At 47.8% G+C, this 25,455-nt stretch overlaps 1 long non-coding RNA gene across 1 annotated transcript; it reads right to left on the bottom strand.

Moving 5' to 3' along the window:
* Positions 1 to 206: 206 nt before the first annotated feature.
* Positions 207 to 24,976, bottom strand: LOC103352077 (uncharacterized). The gene is made up of 3 exons (XR_016213750.1): positions 24,859 to 24,976; positions 23,987 to 24,124; positions 207 to 935 (listed from the first exon to the last, which is right to left on the bottom strand). It is a non-coding gene; the product is annotated as an uncharacterized LOC103352077 (long non-coding RNA).
* Positions 24,977 to 25,455: the final 479 nt, after the last annotated feature.

Here is a 25,455-nt window from a genome sequence, read left to right on the forward strand (position 1 = left end):
GTGCTCTTCTCTAAAACCACAGAGGTTAGCAGTTGACAGATGCTGACATATATGTCATAGTGACCACTTGGTTGGAAAATGCCTTTCAACTAAAGATTCCTTGAACAACGAGGTCCACACAGACAGACTGCTATTAAAGTCCAATCACCCTCTCCATGGATAGATACAGGTTTACAGCAGCAAACTATTGTTGATTGGTCGTTGGTGTGCACATTAGGCATCCTCTTTAGAGCTCCATCCTACACACAGTTGCACCTCTTGCTCCAAAGGCTTGTGATTCCCCAGAGAGGTTTTCGATTGCTTCTCTCCTTCCCAAGGCCCTGTATTCCTCCAAAGTCATCATTTTCTAACCTCTGACACACATTCTTTTCTGCTCAGCTCTTCTGATTTCCCCCTCCTAGGCCTTCCATCACTCCTTTACCTATATTCCATCTTGATGAAAGATCTGAGAGCCAGTCTTCCCTCCTCACCCGTCGCTTCTAAGTTTTCTCCAGAGTTGTTGCCTCTTGGATACAGTATTAATGTCAGAGTTCTTCTAAATCCCACTCTTTTTTTTCATGTAGACTGAATGAGGGCTTTCTGCTTACTCATTAATAGCAGTTGGCTTGCCTCCCAATGGCAAAACTGTGTTAGCTGGGGGCCTGCCCTTTCTTGGGAGAAGAATAAGGCTGCTCACCACCAGAGCCCCTTACCCAGGAGGGAGCCTCACCAGGTTCTTCCAGCTTCAGAATCTTCTAGACTCCTGCTCTTGTCCAAGCACATCTCTCTCAGTGACAAAATCCCAGGTTGGTAATCGGATAAGGTTCACTCTAAAGGTTTCAGTTGTTAGTTCATCCATTTCCATTTTTTTTCCTGGTTGAGCTAAGTTATAACAAATAAAATGTCTTGGTTGCTTATTAAATAGTTCTTGATTTAAACGTGCCCGTATCAGAGACCTGGAGCAAAACAAAACAAAACAAAACACCATGAACCAAGAAGAAAAAAAACTGTGTCAACTGCTCAGCTCTCATAGCCTACCATCCACTTCCTGTTTACTGCTTCAGACTGGATGAACCTGTATCTGCAACTGCCCTGGGACCCATCAGCATCACCCAAATCCCTGCCCGGTGACTATTTTGATCTGAAGAGGGAGAAAGAACTGCTCTTCTCAGCCCAGGACCATCACATGCTAAGATTGTGTCCTGCCCCAAGGCCTTGGGAAGTAACTGGAAGGAAAGCAGAAGGGAATGGAGACCTATATTGAAAATGCGCGTGCACACACACACACACACACACACACAGAATCTTTTACCACTGTGTAGTTTATAACAAAGGAAGCATCACCAGTGAGCACTGTCATCCCTTGAAACCTGCCTGAACATAAGCTGTCCTGAAAGGGACCCTTTCAGGTGGCTACTCTGGGGATCTGCTCCCTGAAGTCAGGGTTAGGTCTGGGGAAACAGTTGAGCAGAGGGTCTAGAAGCAGATGGAAAAACTCTGCCCCCAATGAGAGGGGCACAGGATACGGAGAGCAGGGGAGAAATAAACTCTCTGGGTCAGCTCCAGGGAGAGCTGCTTCCTAAAGCCCCAAATCTGGGATCTGGGGTGAGTGGAGCTCAACTGTGGGGTGAATGGAGCTCTGACCACGTACTCTGGTGAAGCCCTTTGGTACCTTGCAGGAGGGAGAGACGTCCTCCCAGGGGCAGGATCTGTCCCTGGCCTGAGACCATAAGGCCGTTGCCAGGAGGTTGCAGAGTGTCCTCGTGGGAAGCCTCACTGTGGAGAGAGCATCAACAGCTCAGATCCTGGACAGGGGGCTTTCTCTGCAGCCCATGCTCTCCAGCTCCTGGAGTTTCTGCTCGAGGCAGTTGACAATAATTCCCAAAGACGCACGTTGGAGGAAGCTGTGTTATTGACACTCCAATTGCCCACCATCAGTGCTTCTAGAAAGCTACTTCAATACTTTGTGCCCAATAATGAAACACGTACAATGCTCATTTCTTTGCAGAAATAGACTCAATTTCTTGAGGAGAACATCCGAGCCAACAAAGCTTTGTTTCTGGGTCCCAGGCCTTTGCTGGAGTGACCAGTTAAATGAATCACACGTGGAGAGTCATTTGGAAGAGGCCCAGTGGAAGAACGCTCTTCAGGAACAAGGGCCTGGAGTCACATCCCACAGATATTTCCTTGGGAGGCCAGGCATTCACTGATACTTGTCCGAGTGACTCACCATTCTCCACATGTGAATGGGAGCTCTGGTTGTCATGGTGACACTGAACTGATTCAGTTCAGCATAATGACATACATATACATCCGTGGTGATGTCAGATTGACCTCTTCATGTCTTAAAAGAAGCCTCTCTTTGTAGATTCTATGAGGTCATTCTGAAGCCCTTCGCAGCTCTGGGTCCCCATAGATAGGTTTCATTCATGGTTCTTGAAATCTTCTATGTGGCAGGCACTATGCCAAACCTAGAGATTCTTTTCTTTTTTTAAAAAGCTTTTATTTAATAAATATAAATTTTATAGGTACAGCTTTTGAAATATAGTGGTTCTTCCCCTCATACCCGTCCTCCCAACCCTCCACTCCTGTCCCACTTCCTACTCCCTCTTCCATCCCATTTTTCATTAAGATTCATTTATAATTATCTTTATATACAGAAGATCAACTGTATACTAAGTAAGGATTTCAACAGATTGCACTCACACAGACACACAGAGTATAAAGTACTGTTTGAAGACTAGTTTTACCGTTAATTCTCATAGTACAACACATTAAGGACAGAGGTCCTACATGGGGAGCAAGTGCATAGTGACTCCTGTTGTTGATTTAACAACTGACACTCTTATTTATGACGTCAGTGATCACCCGAGGTTCTTGTCATGAACTGCCAAGGCTATGGAAGCCTCTTGAGTCCACAAACTCCATCAGTATCTAGACAGGGCCATATGCAAAGTGGAAGTTCTCTCCTCCCTTCAGAGAAAGGTACCTCCTTCTTCGATGGCCCCTTCTTTCCATCGGGATCTCACTCACAGAGATCTTTCATGTAGGCCATTTTTTGCCACAGTGTCTTGTCTTTCCATGCCTGAAATGCTCTCATGTGCTTTTTAGCCAGATCTGAATGCCTTAAGGGCTGATTCTGAGGCTGGAGTGCTATTTAGGGCATTTGTCATTCTATGAGTCTGCTGTGTGGCCTGCTTCCCATGTTGGATCATTCTGTCCTTTTTAATTCTATCTACTGTTATTAGCAGACACTTAGGACCTATAGATTCTATGATAAATAACGCCATCTTTAAGGAGTTTAGGAATTAGAAGGAAAAACAAGACCAATGAGCCCATCACACAGAATAACGGCGCTGTGAACAGGAAAGCAATGCCAGGCCCAATCCTAAAGGGTGCACAGGTCAGGTAAACAGGTCTGGTTTCTCTGAGTTACAGAAAACAGAGTGCATTTGTTTCCTACTGCTGCTATAATAAATTACCACATGAGTGACTTTAAAAACACATATTCATAGACTAGAAATTTTCAAAGGTCTCAGTGGTGCAAAATCAAGTTATGAAAGGACTGCCTTCTTCCTGTGGAGATGCCAGGGGAGAATCCATTCCCTTGCCCTTTACAACTTATAGAGGCTGCACACATACCTTGGCTCAGGGCCCCTTCCTCCATCTTCAGAGACAACCGTGTGGCATCTCTCTGACCCCTCCTTAATAATCACATTTCACTATGACTACAACTGGGAACCAATCCCTCTCTCTTTTCTAAGATTTATTTATTGAGGCCGGAGCTGTGGCATAGCAGGTAAAGCTGCCACCTGCAGTGCCAGCATCCCATATGGGTACTGGTTCGAGTCCTGGTTGCTCCACTTCCAAGCCAGCTCTCTTCTATGGCCTAGGAAAGCAGTGGAAGATGGCCCAAGTGCTTGGGCCCCTGCACCCACGTGGGAGACCTGAAAGAAGCTCCTGGCTCCTGGATTCAGATAAGTGCAGCTCCAGCTGTTATAACCAATTGGGAGTAAATCAGGAGATGAAAGACCTCTCTTTCTCTCTCTCTGCCTCTCTTACTCTCTCTGTATAACTCTGAATTTCAAATAAATAAATAAATATTTTAAAAGATTTATTTATTTATTTGAAAGCATTTGAGAAAGAGAGAGAGACCAAGCATTTGGCCTAGCAATTAAGCCACCAGTTGGAACACCCACACCTCAGATCAGAGTGCCTGAGTGTGAGTCTTAATTCTGCTTCCAGTTCTAGCTTCCTGCTGATATGTACCCTGGGAGGGAGTGGTGATGGCTCAAGTACTTGGGTCCTTGCCACCCACCTGGGAGACTTGGATTGAGTTCCTGGCTCCCAGCTTTGGCCCATCCTAGCCCAGGCTATTGCAAACATTTGGGGAGTGAAGCTGCAGATGGGAGCTCTCTCTATCTGTCTCTGGGTCTCTGCCTCTCAAATACACAAATAAATACTAGGGGAAAAAGAGTCCATGTGATTGTATTGAGCCCACTTGAATACTTGCATGATTCATGCTAATCTTACTGCTTCAGGGCCCTCAATTTAATCATATCTGCAGTGTAAAGGAAATGTATGCACAGATTCTAGGGATTAGGACATGGACAATTTTGGGGGCCATTATTCAGCCTTAACACACTGGGGAAATACTTGTCAACCATAGATATCCTACATATTTCTTTTTTGTTTTCATTTGATTGTCCTTTATTTTGAATTTTGCTTTTCCATCTTTTATTTTCCCATCATCAACCTTTGCAGATGGTATCTGATATCCAAAGAACAATTTCTGTGGTGGTAGGTGTAGGAATCCACTAGGTGGAATCATCATGCTCTCAAAATGCAAACCATGGAAGATGTCTTCGTTGTTTTTCTGTTGCTGGAACAAAATACCTAAGACTGGATAATTTGTAAAGAATGGGAGTTTACTGAGTTCATGGTCCAGAAGTCTGTGAAGTCCAGAGTGTGGCCCTGGCACTGGTGAGGGTCTTCCTACAGCATCATCGCGTGGCAAGACACAGATAGTGTGCTAGCCTAGGTACCTCTTCCCCTCCCTGTAAGGCCACTGATGCCCTCCTAGGTACACAGTGTTTGGAGGTGGGGCCTTTGGGGAATGATTAGGATGAGATGAGGCCACTACCCAAAGGCACCATCTCAAAACACTATGAATATAAGAATTTGGGGGTTAAGTTTCCAATACATGAACCTTCAGAGCACACACTCAAACACAGAAGATCAAGGTCGATCAAATGTTCTAGGTGAGGGGAGCTCAGCAGAGGAGCTGTGGTACCTCTTTGTTTTTTTAAAGATTCATTTATAAATTCAAAAGCAGAGTGACAGAGAGAGAGAGAGAGAGAAGCTTCCAGCCATTGGGCCAAGAGTGAGGAACTCCATTCTGGTCTCCCACGTGGGTGGCAGGGGCCAAAGTACTTGGGCCATCATCCACTGCTTTTCCCAGCACCTTAGCAGGGAGCTGGATCAGAAGTGGAGCAACAGGGACTCGAACAAGTGCTCCAATACAGGGTGTAGGGATGGCAAGCTGTGGTTTAACCTGCCACTCCGCAGTGGGTACTCTCCTATCTGTGACTGTGAGCAGGGCCAAGGAAGGCAAGGTGGGCACTGGGGACAGCACTTCCCACGGGTGGGGGTTATATCAACTTCTTTCAAAAGAAGATTGAAAAGCACTGAGTTGGGCCAGGATAAAAGGCTTTGAACTGCGCCCTGACTCCCCCCACCCCCACACAATCTAACCCATTCCCCTGTTCTCCCTCTGGGCCTGGGTGCCTTTGACGAGGCCGATGTTGAGCTGTCTCATTCACTGCTGCAGCTGCTGAGCTGGGCTTGGCAGTGCCTGGCATGGGTCAGATCCCCATCAACGTTTGCTGAATGAACCGAACAAATGCAACAACTGCTACTCTTATCAGCCCACTGACAGACCCGCCATGGCTCCCCAGTATCCACGGAATACAATTCAGAGTTTCCAAAAGTGCCCCATTCGCTTCCATCCACTTGTGTTTCCCCAAGGCTCTGCGTGTGGCAAGGCTGCTATCACAAAGGGTCAAGGGCCAGCTGGTGTAGACAACAGAGATGTGTTTTCTGGACGTTGGAGACCCAGGGGTCAAGAGGGGTGGTTTCTTCTGAGGCCTCTCCCTCTGGCTCATAAACTGCCATCTGCTCACTGCGTCTTCAGACCTCGCTCCTTCTGCTGGCACACGCAGAGCCTCCCCTTCTATGAGGAGGCACTCACAGTGACTAGGGCCCACTCGCCTGACCTCGCTTTATCTTAGTGACCTCTTCGAAGGCCCTATACTCAAATACAGCCACATTTGGAGGTACTGCAGGTTAGTATTTCAACATGCCAATTTGGGGAAAACACAATTCAACCCAGAGTAAGTTTATTTCACTACTTTTTAAAAAAGATTTTTATTTTTTGATTTGAGAGACAGAGTTACAGACAGAGAGAGGGAGAGAGACAGAGAGAGAGAGAGAGAGGTCTTCCATCCACTGGTTCACTTCCCAAATGGCTGCAACAGCTGGATGCAAAAGCCTATTCAAAGCCAGGAGCTTCTTCCAGGTCTCCCACGTGGGTACAGGGGCCCAAGTGCTTGGGCCATCTTCTGCTGCTTTCCCAGGCCACAGCAGAGAGCTGGAGGAGCCAGAACAGGAAACGGCATCTATATGGGATGCCAGCACCTCAGGCAGAGTCTTAGCCCACTACACTATAGCGCCAGCCCCTATTTCATTACTTTTCCATAACATCCCAGATTCCTCTTCTTTCCTCATCTCTTTCCTTCTTCCTTGCCATCTTCTCTCCACCAGCCTTTTCCCCACCTCACATAACACAGTGCAAGCACACACGTACACACACTCACACACAGCCTGGAAGTCATTTCCTTGGAATAACTTACAGCACTCAGTATTTTTCTTGTTGTTACCAATTTTTGCCTTGAGCATCACTAATTCAAAAATCTGAAATCTGAAATGCAATGTTTTGGGGGCACTGACACTCAAAAAGTTTCAGATTTTGCAAGATTTGGGGTTTTGAAGCATTTCAAATTTTAGACTTTTGGATGAGGGATGCTCAACTGGTAAAGTCAATGCCTGTTGAGGTGGATTCATTCTGAGAGGAGGAGCGTGGTGGAGGCTAGAGTCGTGGAGTCACCACACAGACCCCAGGAGCCGGGTGAAAGTGTTAGAGGCGAGCAGTCTGTAGACTCATTTATTTCAGTTGGTACAGCAGCTTATATAGCCAAAGCAGCTGATCTGGTCAAGGGGCAGTTTATGCCCTAACCAATCACAGCCTGTTGCCAGGCAGTTTTTGAAGCCATCCAATCACAGCCTGTTGCCAGGCAGGCTCCATTGTCATGTGGTTTCCGAAGCCATCCAATCACAGCCTGTTACCAGGCAGTTTCTGTTGTCAGCGGCCATGTTGGCACGGCCTTCTCATTCCACCACAAATGCCAATATTTCAGGATTTTAAAAAACTTTAAAGTCTGAAATACTTCTGGCCCCAGGCATTTTAGAATAAAGGGTTTCTGCCTGTATGAGTTTTGTATTAACTTTGCTTTGTATTATTCTACCTTGTCTTCTATTACTGTTGGATTGCATACAATATTTCCCCAGCCAGAATGTAAACTCTCTTGGGAAAACTCTAACTGTTCTCTGTCTCTCTTACAAGCTGAACTATGTTGTCTTGAATGCAGTCTATGCCAAATAAATATCTGAGGAAAGAATAAAGGTAGTGGAAGATAACTATGAAGTATTCCATTGAGTATGAAATGAGTGAAATATATGAGAGATATTTCATATTCATGCATAGTTTTGGGTTTTAAGATTTATTTATTTATTTGAAAGGCAGAGGTACACAGAGGCAGAGGCAGAGAGAGAGAGGTCTTCCATCTGCTGTTCACTCCCCAGATGGCCAAAACGAGAGCTGTACCAATCTAAATCCAGGAACCAGGAGTTTCTTCCAGGTCTCCCATATGGGTGCAGGGGCCCAAGGACTTGGGCCATCTTCTACTGCTTTCCCAGGCCATAGCAGAGAGCTGGATCAGAAGTGGAGCAGCCAGGACTCCATACGGGATGCTGGCACTGCAGGCAGCGGCCTTACCCACTACACCACAGTGCTGGCCCCTCATGCAGGTTTTTAACAATATGCAGCTTCCATGAGTTTTTTTGGAGACCTTGCATGCATGGATTTCAAAATTTTTTGCACCAAAATATATTTATTTTTTCATTCTAATTTCTACAAACTTTTTGAAGTACTTTTTTCTTGGTAGATACTTGTCTCTCTTGCCTGAAAAACTGTTCTTAGAGGTTGCAGTCAGAATCATACACAGGTCTGTGATTAATGAATGCTTTCTGGAGGCTGGCATTGTGACACAGTGGATTGGGCCACGTCTGTAAAGCCAGCATCCCCGATGGACCCAGGTTTGAATCCTGGCTGCTCTGCTTCCTAACCTGCACCCAGCTGGTGTGTCCTGGGGACAGGGGAATCAAGGAATCCCCCCAGGTGCTTGAGCCCCTGCCTTAAATGGGAGAGACTCGGATAGGGTTCTTTTTATTATTATTATTCATTTATTTGACATGTAGAGTTACAGACAGTGAGAGAGAGAGAGAGAGAGAGAGAGAGAGAGAAAGGTCTTCCTTCCATTGGTTCACTCCCCAAATGGCCGCAACGGCTGGAGCTACACCGATCCGAAGCCAGGAGCCAGGTGCCTCCCCCGGTCTCCCATGTGGGTGCAGGGGCCCAAGGACTTGGCCCATCCTCCACTGCTTTCCCAGGCCATAGCAGAGAGCTGGACTGGAAGAGGAGCAGCCGGGATCAGAACTGGTGCCCATATGGGATGCCGGCACTGCAGGCGGAGGATTAACCCAGTGTGCCATGGCACCGCGCCAGCCCCATCAGATAGGGTTCTAAGCTCCTGGCTTCAGCCTAGCCCAGCTGTGGCCGTTGCAGCCATTTGGGGAGTGAACCAGTGGATGGAGGACCTCTGTCTCTCCCTGTCTCTTTGTGACTTTGCCTTTCAAATAAATGAACTAATTTTAAAAAATAAATGCTTCCTAACAAGACTGATAATGCATACCAGAAAAGCTGACTGGACCCATGGTGGTATAAACCAGTGGCATGGCTGGGAGACAGGAGATGCAAATAGCATTGGAAAGAGCACCAGTTCTGGAGCTAGACCCTCCGGGTTTGATCTTGGATATGTGACTCTGAGTGACTTGCATAACCTCTCTGGGCCACACAGTCCTCATCCACAAGGATAATTCAAAATGTTCACGGAAAAAATGAAATCAAAAGGTAAGTCTGCTTCAGGAAAATTTGTTAAAAATCTATGCATAGTTTTTCTGAGAATATACATTTTCCATGGGCCTCTCGAATGTTCGAATGCATGTCCACCTCTTGGGCTCTTGTGGCACTTAGGATGGTGTCTGGGACACAATAAATGTTAGCTATTACTGTCACCAGTGATTTCAGATGTTTCTAAAGTGCCACCCCTTCTGCCACTCACTTCTGCTCCTTAAAAGGGTCATTATATTGCACTGCAAAAATAGGAAAGGTTCTTCAAAAATATGACACTTCCACCCAAGGACCTGCAATTAGCACTGGGCATAATTCTCCTTTCTGCATTTCCGGACATTGTGTGGGGAAAGCAGGTAGAAGTTGCTCACATAGTGTTGGGCCTTTGTGAAATGTGACAGCCAGGTCCCTAATTATTCCTAGAAATGTCAGAACTCACTGGACGCAATTGGGCTTGACAGTTCAAGGGCTAATTAATTCCAAACCCTGCTTCTTGAATTGCCTCATTTGCAATTCTTGGTCTCTTATTTTCTTAAGGCTTTTTAAAAATTCCTTTTGCAGTTTTGTGGAAGATAGGACTGCTAGGTGCAACCCATCAGCCTGGAGGGGGTACTCCTGCCCCACCTGGAGTCCTCTGGGGGTGCAGGTGAGAGGTAGGTGTTCAGGGTGTCCCTGTCCAGAGTATGGTCTTCCAAGGCAGAGGGGAGCATGCAGGGTGCCCAGAGAAAGTCTGCCCAGCCCCCTCTCCCCGTTCTGAGTCCTCAGTTCTTTGCTTCTCCCCCAGAAGGTCCCCAGCAAGAGCATTTCTTGAGGTCCACCTCTGTTATTCAAAGCCTCATTAAGATCAGAACAAAACCACATCCAGTGAAATAAGCCAGACCCAAAAGCACATATCGTGTGTGATTCCATGTATAGGAGATATCCAGAATCAGCAGATCCAGAGAGGTAACAGGTATATTAGAGGTTGCCCGGAGCTGGGGGGTGGGGGGGAGAATGGGGCGTGATTGCTTCATGGGTGCAGAGTTTCTGTTTGGAGTGATGTGATGAAAGGGTTTTAGAGATAGTGGCGATTGCAGCTCAACATCGTAAGTGCAATCAATACCACTGAACTGTACACTTAAAGCGACTCCAGTGGAAAAATGTGTGTTCCCTGCACCTTAGCAGCATTGCGAAAATGTTGAAAGGTGCCATGGGAGTCTCCAAACCCCAGCTGTGACTGACGGGAGGCTAGGAAGAGGTGGGGCCCTCATGGCGTGACCGGCTGCGCAGACTGCGTGCCCATGGATGGGATCAAGGTCCTCATGGAGCACGCTTCCCCAGCGCTTGCCCTTCCAGCCTTGGCCGAGGGAGGACCCGCTGCCTCCACGGCCAGAGGAGCCACCCCAAGATGGCATCTTGGTGGCAGAGAAGAGGCCCTGCCCAGATAACCAAACCTGCCCGCTCCTGGGTCCTGGATTCCCCAGCCTCCAGGACTGCCAGAAAATAGATGTCTATTCTTTAGAAATGACCCAGACTCAGGCAAGAGAAAAAGACGATCTGCTGTTATTGTCCACTCTGCTAAGTCGCAGCTACAACTGTCCCATGCTGACTGTCCTGCCAGTGTGCCAGTTGTAGCAGAGGGTGGGTAGGCCACAGGGCCGCTGGTGCTGGCTGCCTGGCCCCTGCCCTGTGCACAGCCCTCTGCATGGCGCGTCGCCTCCCTGCTGTCTCTTTGGCAAATTCAGAACCACAAGTTGCCTGTTCCCTGCTCGGTGACCCTACCCTTCTAGAATGTCACGTAAGTGAATCCCTGTGGGATGCATCCCAGTCCGTTGTGATTCATTGTCATCGATGTGACTGCCTCATGTTCTAGACTTGAGCTCCTAATATCAGGGACCATGTCTTCTTCAACTCCCCCAGTCCCAGGCCCATGGTGTCACTGTGTGCCTGTTGGTAAAGTGAATGAATGACAGTATGAGGTGGGGTGGACATTTGGTACAGCAGGAAAGATGCCACTTGGGATACCCGCATCCCATATCAGAGTGTCCGGGTTTGAGTTCCAGCTTCCTGCTTGGGCCCTGCCACCCACATGAGAGACCTGGACTGAGTTCCAGGTTCCTGGCTTTAGCCTGGCCCAGCTCTAGCTGTTGCAGGTATCCGGGGCAGTGAACCAATTGATGGGAATGCTCTCTTGTTCTCTTTCCCTATAAAATTTACTTTAATTTAAAAACCAACATGACTTTAGAAGCTATTTCTGATGCAAACAACCCCAGGATGGCGTGCTGGGCTCGGCAGGTTCCGGGTGGGAGTGGCAGCGGCTGGTAGCAAGGCAGTCCTGACTAGACTCGGCAGGGAGAGGTGCCATTCTCCTAGTCCTCCCTTGCAGGTGACTAACAGCAAGTGGAATGCAGTGAGGCATTTGGCACCTGGCTGCCTTGGCGCCAGAACCCTCTTTCCTGCCAGCAAGGGTCACCTTTGGGCCAGCCTCAGGAAGCCACACCTATGGGCAGTGCCTCTGGCCTGGGGAGCCCAGCCCCAGCCCAGGACACTTCCTGCTGCAGGCACCTCTCGGGCTCCAGGTCAGCCAGCCCCCGGGCAGCTAAGAGGCCCCAAAACCCACTCCCCTTGCTCACTTCCTGGTGAGGGCAGGAAGAACCAGGCTGTTGGGATGAATGGGGTTCTCAGAACCAGCCAAGACTGACCCTCTTATACACTCCCTGTATCTGTCCCCCATCACTCACACACACACAGTCGCACTCATTCAGGGATCCTCGGCTTTCTCTGCTATCATCACAGGCGTAAGTCATGGCATGTGGCCATCTGACTTGCTACCTTTGACTCTGACTGTCTGTTTTAGCCTTCCCAGGCCGCCCCACCCTAATTCCAGTCCCATAGCTGTGGTCTCAACAGGAGCAGAAGTCCTGCATTCTTATGATTTGTCTTTCCTTCTATTCCTTGTTAAGTCTTTTCTTAGCCCTTCCACGGGAGTTCCTGGAAAGTCAAGGGCACAACCAGACCCTCGGGTCTTTGTGTGAACCCCGTCTATTATTTCTTTTTGTTTATATTTATAGTATCTTATTTTATTTAAGATATCATCCAGCCTATTTCTTTCTTTATTCTGATTCTTTATTTTTTCATGTTACTGTAATAAGAATACAAAAAGAACAGACGTACTTGAGAGATACAATTCTAAGAATATAATGATTATTGTTTCTAGCTTCTTCTGTTATTAAAAGGAAATCATAACAGAGTAAGGGCCTCATGGTAAACACTAAGTAACTATCTCTTAAATAAACATATTTGATCATTCATGATCAACAAGTAAAGATTATGGAAGCTACCAGCATCTTTCTCGGCCCTCAGTGTGAATGACCACGGCCTCTGTTTCACATCCTGGGGCAGAGATGAGGAACCATTCAACCCTAAAGATACCAGTGGCTTTGGTGTAATCTTTACTGGGCAAATGGGTAGAAACAAACAGATCAAACATTTAGAGAATATGACATGTATACTAACTCTATGACTTATTATTCCAACAATTGAAAACTGTCTTTTAAAGTAACTTAATTAATCTGTTTTTCTATGGACATGCAAATTAAAAGACAGAAAATTCCTGTCATGGATCTGAAGACCACACATTCAGAGTGACAAATCTTTCTAAACTTATACACGTTTTGCATCATCAACCCAACAGGTGCATTTTTACTTTCTCTTTTAACTCTCAGCGCTGGTTAGTCTATAGAAATAAAGGAAGTGAATTGCCTCTGAAGCCCGCTGGGTGTTCCGGCTCTGCGGCTCGGAGCACGTGGTTACGTCAGCATCTTGGTGGCTGATAGAACCCAGTCCTCTTTGGGTGACAAGCCACTGACTCAGGTCCCCTCCTCGGAGCCACACCTCTGGTAGGTGCATTTCATAGCAATCCACTATACCCTTAATTTATTGATTCCACAAGCATGTGCCAGGTACCAGGAATATAAGTCTCACAGTTGTCACACTGAAGCTGTCACAGAGTGAGAAAAGGCACCTACGGCAGAACTGAGCCCAAGGAAACAGGTGGTAAGGTGCCGTCAGAGGCTCCCCCACTGGGAGCTCGCCCGTCTCGCCAGTGCCTCTGTCTTCTGGCAGGATCCTGCTGCCCTGGAGGAGGGTGCCAGGCTCCTCATCCTCCCGGGATGGGAGAAGCCAGCTGCTGGGTGCCGGGCAGGAGACCACCCTGTAGGGACGGCCTGGACCCTGAGGGACAGGCTGGAGGGGAACGACTGAGTTCCCAGTCTCTGCAGCCCCGCTCTGCTCCTGAGAGCTCATTTTCTCAATGCTGGCCCAAGTGAGCATGTTCACTCTGCTCCTGCTACTTCTTTGCTTTGTTCTTTTGGCTGCTTCACTTCTGAATGCCAGGCCAACTGTTGAAAATGTATGCGTATTCCCAGCCCTGCTCTGTGGGAGCATTTGTTACGCTTGATGGAAAACAGGAGACCCTGCCTCATGCTGGGACTCAGAAGACTCTGTGCCACCCTGGGTCTGGGGTGACTCCCTGAGCTCAGTGCAGGAGCCCTGGTGGGCACGATGTCACTGGTTACCCCAGACTCAAGAGAAAGGCCAGTGAGGATGCCACTGATGGTCTCCCTGCATGGTTCTGTCATCACAGTTCTGGTAGCAGCTTTTGGATCCGGTTGCCAGTTTTTTCTTATTTAACAGCTCTGACTGGCTCTGAGGTAGCCCCAGTAACATATTGATTTCCCTGGGGAAATGCCTTCTGATGGTGCAGATTGAGCTCCAAGCCTTTAGCATATGCAGATTCCAAGCATTTTTTTTATTGTTGTTACCCGAAGCCATATTTTTTTGGCTGTTTTACCCTGACAGTTCGCAGCATTGATTATATCAGCCTGAGGACGTCTCCCCTCCCCTCTCCCTTTACATTCTCATTCATTTGGAATAAGACAGGGTGACTTTCCAGCTGTCCTGACCATCCTCTGGAAGCAAGGGGTGCCAGGTCCCAAGGCGTGGTGTCCCTGCCCACAGCCCAGCCGGGAGGGTGGGAGAGGCTACCTTCAGCAGTCAGTATGAAACCCGCCGCTGCCCACTCTAAGGCCTTTCTTTCAGAAGCAGCATTTTTTTTTTTTTTTTTTTGAGAGAGACAGAGAGAAAGGTCTTCCTTTGCCGTTGGGTCACCCTCCAATGGCCGCCGCGGCCGGCGCACTATGGCCAGCGCACCACGCTGATCCAATGGCAGGAACCAGGTACTTATCCTGGTCTCCCATGGGGTGCAGGGCCCAAGCACTTGGGCCATCCTCCACTGCACTCCCTGGCCACAGCAGAGAGCTGGCCTGGAAGAGGGGCAACCAGGACAGAATCCGGCGCCCCGACCGGGACTAGAACCTGGTGTGCCGGCACCGCAAGGCAGAGGATCAGCCTAGTGAGCCGCGGCGCCGGCCAGAAGCAACATTTTTAAAGGGTGATACCTGTTCTCCTCCAGATGACACACACTCAGAAACTAATCACTAAACACCCTCCCCTCATCTTCAAGGCACTCTCATGGTAGGTAACATGTAGCTGGTTGGGAGAATGAGAGTCAGACAGGGTGGAGTCTTCATTCAATACGTGGAGTGGAAGCCAGGCAGGGGCAGGCATTTGGTCTAGTTGCTAAGATGCTGGTTAAGATCACTCCATCCCACATCTGGGTACCCGGGTTCAACAACCAGTTCTTGCTCAGGACTCCAACCTCCTGCCAATGCACACCTTGGGACACAGAGGTGGTGGTGCCAGTAGTTGAATCCTTGCTACCCACCTGGGGGACCTGGGTTGGGTCCATGGTCCCCAACTTCAGCCCCAGCATAGCCACAATTTAGCGGACATGTGGGGAATCAGCCAATGGGAGCTCTCTCTCTCTCTCTCTCTCTCTCTCAATTCTCCAATAAATTTAAAGAGAGAGAATAAAACATCTTTAAATATTAAAAAAAATTAAGAACTCCAGACAGGAAAGTAGACTAGGTCAAGCCTCCAGAGTCCTTGGCTGCTGGTCTGAGCAGAGTCAGCCGCAGCATTCATGCAAATCTACTTCACTTGAGCTGCCAGGGGGACTTTCCTCTCCTGTCTGTCACGTGGTTTGCTTTGGCTTGCGCCACTGCCCAGAGAAGCTGGAATATGTATGAAATCTGTTAGCGAGCAGGAACCAGTCCAGTGGGATATTGAGGACTAGGTTTAAGTGAGTTAATCAGTTCTACAAGGACAGATCCTAATGAGAATAATGGAGCAGACCCAATGCAGTGTGGTTTACCTACAGTTTCCAGTAGGAACGTCGTTGGGTTTCTTCTTCCTCCTCATGCGGCTGATAGCATTGCCTCATGGTCTTTGTACAGCAGGGACAGGCAGCAGGGAGCCACGGGGAAAGCTCTGGCCCAGGAGTTTGAGGACGATGCCTGTCCCAGTCTGCTGCCCTGAGATCTGTAAGCGTCTGTTGTTTTATGATTCAAACTGGGCACCACAAGTGTAAAACTCAGCTTGGCAGATGAGCCGTCTCCAACTATCTGTTGGACTTTGGTTGACTAATTGGTTGAATTGTATCCCCTTGAAAGATATGTTCATAGCCTTTCTCTGCAGATGTCATCGAGTTAACAGGCGGTTACGGTAGATTAGGGTCCACCCTAATGCAATGAATGCTGCCTTTATAAGAGGAGGAACATGTGGACACAGGCAGAGAATGTCATGTGACGCGGGGGACAGGGAAGGTAGAGACTGGAGTGGTGTGTCTGCACGTCAAGGAGCACCCAGATTGCCAGGCACCTGCCCGAGCGGAGAGAAACATGTGATGATCTTTACTCAGAGTGCGATCCAGCTGGCACCGCCAGTCTTGTTGAAGAGAATCCGATTGTCCCAGAAGGAACTGCACCTTGACCCTGGACTTCTGGCCTCCAGACTGCAGGATAATAAATCTCTGTGGTTTTAGGCCACCCAGTTTAAGATACTTTGTTACAACAGCCCAGGAATCTAACTCAGCAGACATTTTACGCACAGGCCAATAAAATGGGAATCAGATTTATTCGATTTCTTAAATATCAGAGAAACTTTTTGGCTTAATGATGGCAGCATTATTTTGATCGGACTATTGACCTTACATTCTTCGTCAGGAGTTCTTGGAATGCATGTTCATTTCACACTCTTAAAAAGATTAAGCATGCCAGTGTGTATGCACTTGCAGATTCATCCACCAAGTTGCATTTTATTTAAAAAAAAAAAAAGATGCCTGGGGATGGGTAGATATAGGGGGCAGTTAAGGCACCATGTGGGATGCCTACTTCCTATATCAGACTGCCTGGGTTCAAATCCTGGCTCTGGCTTTACTGCTGCTGTGCACCCTAGAAGGCAGCATGGGAAGCCTTAAATAGTTGGATTTCTGCCACCCAGATGGGAAGCCTGGATTGACTACTTGGTTCCCAGGCATTTGGGGAATCTCTCTCTCTCTCTCTCCCTTCCCCCACCCCTCCCTCCCTCTCAAATTAAAGTAAATACATTTTAAAATGTATGAAAAAGATATCTGAGGCTTCTAAGTATTAGGAAAAGAATTAAATACTTCTTACATTTTCTAAATAAAGGGAACCCACTCTTGCATTTTTAAAAAAAGATTTATTTTTTTATTTGAAAATCAAAGTTACACAGAGAGAGAAGGAGAGGCAGAGAGAGAGAGAGAAGGATCTTCCATCCACTGGTTCACTCCCCAATTGGCAGCAATGGCCAGAGCTGTGCTGATCTGAAGCCAGGAGCCAGGAGCTTCTTGCGGTCTCCCTTGTGGGTGCAGGGGCCCAAGGACTTGGGCCATCTTCCACTGCTTTCCCAGGCAAAGAGCTGGATCAGAAGTGGAGCAGCCAGGATCCAAACTGGTGCCCATTTGGGATGCTGACACTGCAGGCGGTGGCGCTACCTGCTATGCCACAGTGCCAGCCCCCACATTTGCATTTTTAACATCAATTTAACAGTGATGGTGCCATCTCCCAGCAAGTGCCATGTGCTATCAGAAATGTGTGCTTACCAGCTCTCCGTGGAGGAGTAAATTGCTCTCTGGCAGTGCGGAGGAGGCACTGCTCTATTGAAAGGCAATTTGAGGGGCCTGCATTGTGGCACAGCGGGTTAATGCCCAGGCCGAAGCACCAGCATTCCATAAGGGTGCCGGTTCTAGTCCCGGCTGCTCCTCTTCCGATCCAGCTCTCTGCTATGGCCTGGGAAAGCAGTGGAGGATGGGCCAAGTCCTTGGGCCCCTGCACCCACATGGGAGACCTGGAAGAAGCTCCTCTACCTCTCTCTGTAACTCTGTCTTTCAAATAAATAAAATAAATAAACCTTTTTAAAAAAGAAGGAAAGAAAAAAAGACAATTTGAGCAAGAGCGATTATCTCCTGTGTGGGAAAGGCCAAGTTGAAACATACTCAGATCCGCTGGAAACTGTGCATCTCTATACAACCTAGGGGACACGCCTCCTTGGGTTGTGTTGCTCAAAAAACACGCAGATATTTGACAACTATTTGGAACTGGTGTAAAGGAAGACTCACCAAACTTGGGCCTCAGAACTTATTTTAGTTTACGCTTGCTTAGTCACCTGACTTCAGATTTTTTTTAAAAATCGATGGATCTGGTTTCCACAGTCACGTTGTCCACTTTGCGTGGCTTCATTGGAACAGCCTCAGGGCTCTGTACAAAACATAATTCATGGCTGACCTGCCAAACTTCCTGTCCTGCCATCATTCTGGTTTTTTTTCTGTTTTCCAGCTTACAACTGATCCAAGCAAAAAGAGCCAGACGGAGCATTCCAAAACAGTTCTAAGAGTTCATGTTATCACCGTGAAACAGGGGTGGTCTTCTAAGTTCGAAACAGAATACAAAGGCAACTCTGTATTGTTAGTGGTCACATTCTTTTAAAACAGCTTTTCCAAATGGGATATTTTCAATTGTACTTTATAAATTCACTTTCCTGGGGCCGGCGCTGTGACATAGTGGGTAAAGCTGCCACCTGCAATGCCGGATCCCATCTGGCACTGGTTCGAGACCTGACTCCTGCACCTCTAATCTGGCTGTTTGCTAATGACCTGGAAAAGCAGTAGAAGATGGTCCAAGTACTTGGGCCCCTGACCCATGTGTGAGACCTGGAAGAAGCTCCTGGCTCCTGGATTCAGATTGGCCCAGCTCCAGCCATTGCAGCCATTTGGGAAGTGAACCAATGAATGGAAGACGTTTCTCTCTGTATCTGCCTCTCTGAAACTCTGCCTTTCAAATAAGTAAATAAATAATTTTTTTAAAAAATCACTTTCCTAACTATTAAAAGAAAATTTTTGGTACTGTTGAGAACTTTATATGCCCTAGAATTAACAAGAGGGACTTGCCATTCCGTTGGCTGGACTGATTGAAAAACACAGTTGTTAAGCTGAATAACAATTGCCCACCCTTTTCTGCAGAAAGTATGTTTTGCAGAAGATATAGAGGTATGCATTCATCATGCATCCCTCAGAAACAAATAATCTTGAGCATAAAATCTGAATCAAAAAGAAAGAGACAAAATGTAAGCGTCCGTGTCCCCAGGGGTTATTTTTCCAGTGGTAGGGAGAGGAATGATTTCTCCCTCTTTTCTACTCTTCTCATTGTGTGCAGCAATATGTGGTTCTGTTAGAATGGTGAAATATAATTAATTGTTAGACTGATTGAAGCGCAAACCCGATGCTATGAAACATGTCCACAGACAGCCGGGAAACAAGCACGGTTGACAGAACCTGCTGTTGCACTGTTATCAAGAATGAGGGGTGGCCCAATTTGGGTGAAAAATGCTCACACCAAAGCCAAGAGCCAGGCCAGGAGCAGCAGGCTCTCCAGGTGAAATCCCAGCTGGCCGGTGGACCAAGACCAGACTTCTCAAGGCTCAATGTCGTGGAGGCCAAGCTGGCACCGTTCTTGGAGCGTCAGGCTCGTTTTGTCTTTCATCTGAGCCCGCTTGGATGTATTCAGCTGAAACGCTGAGAATTTTTAGAGCAGAGAAAGCAATGAAGAGTCTGGCTCCCCAATCTGTCCATCTGGATGGATGCACTTTGAAACCAGAGAACTTCTGGCACCTTCACAGTTGAGAACTTCATGTGCCCTGGAATCAGCAAGAGAAGCTAAACTACTTTATCATGGGATAGTTGGCCTGGCGGATGAAAAAGATTGTCTTCAAATTAAAAAGACAAACAGGCCTCCTGTATGTTGCAGTATGTTCCGCAAAGGATACAAGTAGAAGACAAAAAGCATTCACCTTGAGGATACTACAGAGACGGCAAGGGTAGACTTCCATCCATTCATTCACTTACTCTCTTTTCACTGATTCATTTGTTCATTTATGCAACACATCATTAACCAGTGAGGTGCCAGTGCCTGCACCAGTCTTTAAAGCAGTGGTTCTCAAAGTGTTAGCCCTGCATAAGCCACAGAGGCATCATCTGAAACATTCTCAGAACTGCAGATTCTCAGATTCCACTAAGAATCACCGAACTGAAGTCTCCAGGGCTGTGAGCCCCCCAGTCTGTGTTTTAGGAAGCCTTCCCCATAATTCCCATGGCCCCTGAAGGTTGTGCACCACTGGTTCTTGTGCATTGAGGTGGGAAGGAATTACTGACAAGTATTTGGCTGAACAAAGACAGCGGTGTGTGTAAGGAGTTCATTGTTCCAGAGAAGCCGAGTGCCTGGCTATCCCTCCCACTAAGGACTGGGTTTCCGTAGTCTGTTTCTTTGCATCAAAGGTGCAGTTCTGTAGCAGCCATGATGTTTATTTCTCAGATACAGTAATATTACTTTCCTAGGAGGCCAGACAAAACTGCATTCTTCTGCATCCAATATCGCATGGATCTGAGGCATCCTTTTCCACCGGCTTCTAGCATGAAGAGACCCAAATTAAAAATGGCCTCTGCTCGTTCTTGCTCATGTTCTAGGATCAGAATGTCTCTGCACTCTTACGAAATGGCTCCAGGCCAGGCCTCAGGCCCCGTGTCGGCTTACCAAAACCCAAAATGGTTATCAGCGATGTCGGCGGATAGGGAGCTACAGCCACGTGGCCCACTTAGAACAAATGCCTTCCACTTACATTGGCAGCCATTTATTTTCTTTTTCCTCATGGCACCATCCTTAATTGAGAGCATAGTAATTCCACAAAGCAGCCCTCTGTCAATATAAGAGGCCAGGACCTAGCTGTTTGGGAAGCAAGGCCGCCTGCCGCGTGAGCCACCTCCAGGATCTCCTGGGTCACAGGACTAGCTCTGCAGTAGAGCCTGTTGTGTCTCCTGTGGCTCTCTGCTTCTCCAGGGAGGAATGCCCACAGAGGCATAGCTGGGGGCGGGGGTTAATCACAGCTACACAGACAGCAGCTGGCTGCTTACCTCATTGCCTCTTTTTTTTTTTGACAGGCAGAGTGGACAGTGAGAGAGAGAGAGACAGAGAGAAAGGTCTTCCTTTGCCGTTGGTTCACCCTCCAATGGCCGCCATGGCCGGCGCGCTGCGGCCGGCGCACTGGGCTGATCCGATGGCAGGAGCCAGGAGCCAGGTGCTTCTCCTGGTCTCCCATGCGGGTGCAGGGCCCAAAGACTTGGGCCATCCTCGACTGCACTCCCTGGCCACAGCAGAGAGCTGGCCTGGAAGAGGGGCAACCAGGACAGAATCCAGCGCCCTGACCGGGACTAGAACCCGGTGTGCCAGCACCGCAAGGCGGAGGATTAGCCTAGTGAGCCATGGCGCCCGCCACCTCATTGCCTCTTAAGGGCTTCCTTTGGGATCCTGACCGAGTAGTCTGTTTGGGATAGAAAGTGTGAAAACTGTCCAGTTTAGGTTGCTTTGCTTGCCTCTATGGTAGACACCCTGCTTTTAGGAACCACCTGGAGGACTGAAGTTACGTTTTCAATTACTTAACACACAACCTTCTTTAATTTCTGTCACAAAAGACCCTACATCCTGCAGATCATCAGAGCTGTGAAAGATAATCAACTGCTCCATGCACTGAGTGCTTGCAATGTCTCCAGCATTCTGCTAATATTTTTTGCTGGAACCTCATGGGCAATTCTCTGAACAATGTAGTACAGTAATTATCTACATAGCATGTACATTGTTTTGGGGCCAGCGCTATGGAATAGTGGGTAAAGCTTCCACCTGCAGTGCCGGCATCCCATATGGTTACCAGTTTGAGTCCTGGCTGCTCCACTCCTGATCCAGCTCTCTGCTATGGACTGGAAAAGCAGCGGAAGATGGCCCAAGTGCTTGAGCCTCTGTGCCCATATGGGAAACCCGGAAGAAGGCTCCTGGTTCCTGGTTCCTGGCTCCTGGCTCCTTGCTCCTGGCTCCTGGCGTTGTGGTCATTTGGGGAATGAACTAGTGGATGGAAGACCTCTCTCTCTCTTTCTCTACCTCTGCCTTTGCTTCTCTGTAACTCTGCCTTCCAAATAAAGAAAGAAATCTTAAGAAAAAAAGAATTGGGGGCTGGCACTGTGGTGCAGTGGATTAAAGCCCTGGCCTGAAGCGCCGGCATCCCATATGGGCTGGTTCTAGTCCCCGCTGCTCCTCTTCTGATCCAGCTCTCTGCTATGATCTGGGAAAGCAGTAGAAGATGGCCCAAGTGCTTGGGCCCCTGCACTTATGTGGGAGACTCGGAAGAAGCTCCTGGCTCTTGGCTTCAGATTGGCACAGCTCTGGCCATTGCAGCCATCTGGGGAGTGAACCAGTGGGTGGAAGACCTCTGTCTCTCTGTCTCTACCTCTCTCTGTAACTATGTCTTTCAAATAAATAAAATAAATCTTTAAAAAAAAAAAAGAAAATGTGGTTTATATACACCATAGAATACTATACGGCCCCCCCAAAAGAAAAGCCTACCATTTTCAACAAACTGGCAGACATTATGCTAAAGTGAAATAAAGTAGACACAGAAAGACAAATATCACATGATCTCGCTTATAAGTGCAATTTAAAAATGTTGAATTCAGACACAGAGAGGGAATGGTGGCCGGGGAGGTACCTGGGGATGGAAGCTATTGGTCAGAGGATACAGTGAGACAGGAGGCTTGCAAGGTTCAAAAGACCTATTGTACAAGCTGGAGACCAGTGTCAATAAGAACAGATTACATTCTTGAAAATCACTAACAGAGTAGATCATGAGTGTTCTCAAATCAAAAAATGGGAAATTTGTAGATCAACGAGTCTGATTTACCCATTCCATAATCTATATCTATGTCAAAACATCACGTTGTACACAATCAATGCACGTAATTTTTACTTGTTCATTAAAAAGGAATAAATAGAAAAAAGAAGCTAACCTATTGGGAAACATTGCTTATTGAAGAGCAGTCAGAAGCAAACATGTATAAAACTGATAGTAGAGTATTGGACAAGCAGAAATAGGATTTAATGTATCAGAAAACAACAGTTTTATCAAACAAAGGTTCAGCTGTTGATAGCTTTTTTTTTTCTTTGACAGAGAAACAGAGAGAGAAACACTGCTCCTATCTGCTGATTCATTTCCCATATGCCCACAATCAATGGCTGAGCCAGGCCAAAGCCAGGAGCCAGAAACTCAATCCAGGTCTCCCACATTTGTGGCCGCGTCCCGACCCTTTGAGCCACAGGGTACACATCAGCAGGAAGCTGGAACATGGAGCAGAGCTATAACTTGAACCCAGGTTCTCCCCAGTATGAGACATGGGCATCCTAACCAGCAGCTCAACTGCAAGACCAAACACCCACTTCTCCTGGTGGTATTCTTTTTTACTGCCCCTCCCCCTTTATTTAATGTTATTTGAAAGGCAGGGAGACACACAGAGAGTGAACTATCTTCACTGGTTAACACCCCCACCCCCATCCCCTTACTCCCCCATCCCCCACAAATGCCCACATCATCTAGGGCTAGGCCCAGCCAAAACCAAGAACCCAAAACTCCGTGTGGGTCTCCCACATGGGTGGCAGCCATTATCTATTGCTGCTAAGATGCACATCAGCGAAAAGCTAGATGCAAAGTGGGACTTGAACCAGGCCTCTGATATGTTATGCAGGTGTTCCTGTTGGTGACTTAAACACTGCACCAAACGCCCACCCGGCTATTGACATTCGTGAGAAGAAAATGTCAGTGGATGAGGAATGCTCTTTTCACCAAATCTCCAGTATACTACATGGAGCAGATTTTTCTAAGATGCCCCTGGACTGGGGTGATGCTAAATTCAGGGTAGTCTGACATCTTCAGCAAGATTCCGTCCACCTTGGAGCAAGTCTGCCTCTGGAATCAGGTCATTAACCCAGAGGCCTTCAGGCTACCGGTGACCCAGGGTGGAACAGCCTCCGCAGACCCCAGGGACCTCCCTGACCCTGATGGGGCCATGGCCTGAGGTCGGTTCTCAGACACAGACTGGAATGCGATGCTGTCCATACAAGTACGCTGAAGTTTATGAGAGCTTTGTGTAACTTTGCTCAGGATACTGAAAAAACTGCTCAATTTTCTATCTGTTGCTAGTCATTGAATATTTGCAACTGTTAAAACTATACAAGAATCAATGTTCACTGATTTAAACAATAAGTCCATATGGAGAGCATCTTATACATTTAAAATAATTTAGGGTACTGTTTATATTTAATGAGATTTCAAAGTGCATCTGCAATGTCTTTTACCACCAGAAGAACAGGAGAGCAAGCGGCTTACAGTCAGAGCTTTAAAGCAGGCAAAGGAATTGCACACTTCACTTACCGCTAATACTGACTTCACAGAGGCAGCTGGCTTTGGGGTAATTGTGCTTTGTTTTGTAGCATTGCGACTGTATCCAGTGGTCACTGAAGTTATCCTTTGTCCCAGCCCCATGCCAGTGAATTCTCACAGAGGGAGTACCTGCGATGGGCAGGGATGAAAAGTGGAGAACCAGGTTTATATTAGTGCCAGTCTCCCTTAATCTTTTGGAGGAAAGAACTCGCAGGAAGCCAGCCACACACACTTGTAGAAATTAAGTCATACCCTATACCATCTTGCACAGGACAGGAAGAAACATTAGGTGGACATCTGGTCCCCAAAAGTCCTTATTTACTCTCCTCCCTAACAGGTCCTTCTTTTGTTCCCTGCAGCTCGCTCTAGCCAAAGATAACAAGAGCCTCTTCCTCAACACGGATGGCTTTCCCACACATGGTGAGAAACGCGTTTCACATGAGAAGCAAGCCGGAAGTTCCCCTAACTCTGTCCTTTGGGGCCTTTATGAAGGCTTCCTTAAAGCAGACATGACTGAGTACATCCTTGGCACTGGTCATCAACTCAAACTTCAGGCTTCTCCCTTCCTGGAGGCTGGGGGTGAGGGAGAGGGACCGAGTTTCAACCCTCTAATCACAGGGCCTGCTCCCATGGCAACCAGTCCCCACCCTGAGGTCATCCAGGAGCCCCCCCAGCCACTGGTCATCTCACTAGCCAACAAAAAGATCCTATGACTTCAGAGGTTCCAAGGGTTTTAGGAGCTGGGTGCCAAGAAATGGGATGAAGATCGAACATATTTTTCTTGTTATAACTCACAGTTATACTTCAGTGAAAAAACGTATTTCGCCCTCTCCTCCTCCCGCTGCCAGGAAAAACCCACTTACCTACGACAACCCTCGGACTCAGGCGCAGATTGGCCTCGTGGCAGCGAGCGCCCATCTGTGTGGCCAGAAGGCCACAGTTTGCTGAGCTCACAGGATCTGCGCCTCCCTTGCCCACGAGCTGACATTCTGCCTGGCACCGCCCACTTGCTTCCTGAGAAGCCACAGGCCAGATATCCCAGCAGGACCAGCCTTTCCCTAAAGGAAACTGAAGCAGTCAGGCCAAAAGAAAAAAAAGTAGCTGCTCATGAAAATGCAGGGGCGGGAACGGCCAAAGAGGAGAAAAAACGACTGGTCGAGGCTCACTTCCAAGACCCGGGGGAAAAGAAGCGGGAGGAAGTGTCTAGACGGGAAAGGCATGGGCCCAAAGAACATGGAAGTGAGCGGCACTGGCGAGGGGTGTGGCCACATGCTGGTAATCTGAGACCCCCTGGTGAGAAGCAAGACTGAACGAATGTGCATTACGTGTACCTCTGACACCCCGGATCGCCTTTAATCCTCACAGGGCTGTCCCCGTTCTACCCACTTCACAGACGAGGAAGCTGAGGCCTATACCGTGCAGTGGACTGAACGTGTCCTTTCCAAAATTCCTGTTAAAAT

The sequence above is a fragment of the Oryctolagus cuniculus genome, chromosome 9 (assembly GCF_051225735.1).
Source record: "Oryctolagus cuniculus isolate XC-2025 breed Fujian yellow rabbit chromosome 9, ASM5122573v1, whole genome shotgun sequence".
Taxonomy (NCBI): domain Eukaryota; kingdom Metazoa; phylum Chordata; class Mammalia; order Lagomorpha; family Leporidae; genus Oryctolagus; species Oryctolagus cuniculus.